We start from the raw sequence: 204 nt of genomic DNA on the forward strand, positions 1-204 counted from the left end.
CCTACAGTCCAGGCATCTGTGCTGGCCCTCCAAGGTCCTGCTACCCTCCCCTCCCCCTACAGTCCAGGCATCTGTGCTGGCCCTCCAAGGTCCTGCTACCCACCCCTCCCCTACAGTCCAGGCATCTGTGCTGGCCCTCCAAGGTCCTGCTACCCTCCCCTCCCCCTACAGTCCAGGCATCTGTGCTGGCCCTCCAAGGTCCTG

General features: G+C 64.7%; 1 protein-coding gene across 1 annotated transcript in view; it reads left to right on the forward strand.

The window, feature by feature from the left end:
• WDFY4 (WDFY family member 4) overlaps positions 1–204 on the forward strand; it is a 279,600-nt gene that overhangs the window by 130,555 nt on the left and 148,841 nt on the right. The gene's annotated exons all lie outside the window — the stretch shown is intronic.

Source organism: Otolemur garnettii, unplaced genomic scaffold, assembly GCF_000181295.1.
Source record: "Otolemur garnettii isolate 467f Iridium unplaced genomic scaffold, OtoGar3 scaffold00217, whole genome shotgun sequence".
Taxonomy (NCBI): Eukaryota; Metazoa; Chordata; class Mammalia; order Primates; family Galagidae; genus Otolemur; species Otolemur garnettii.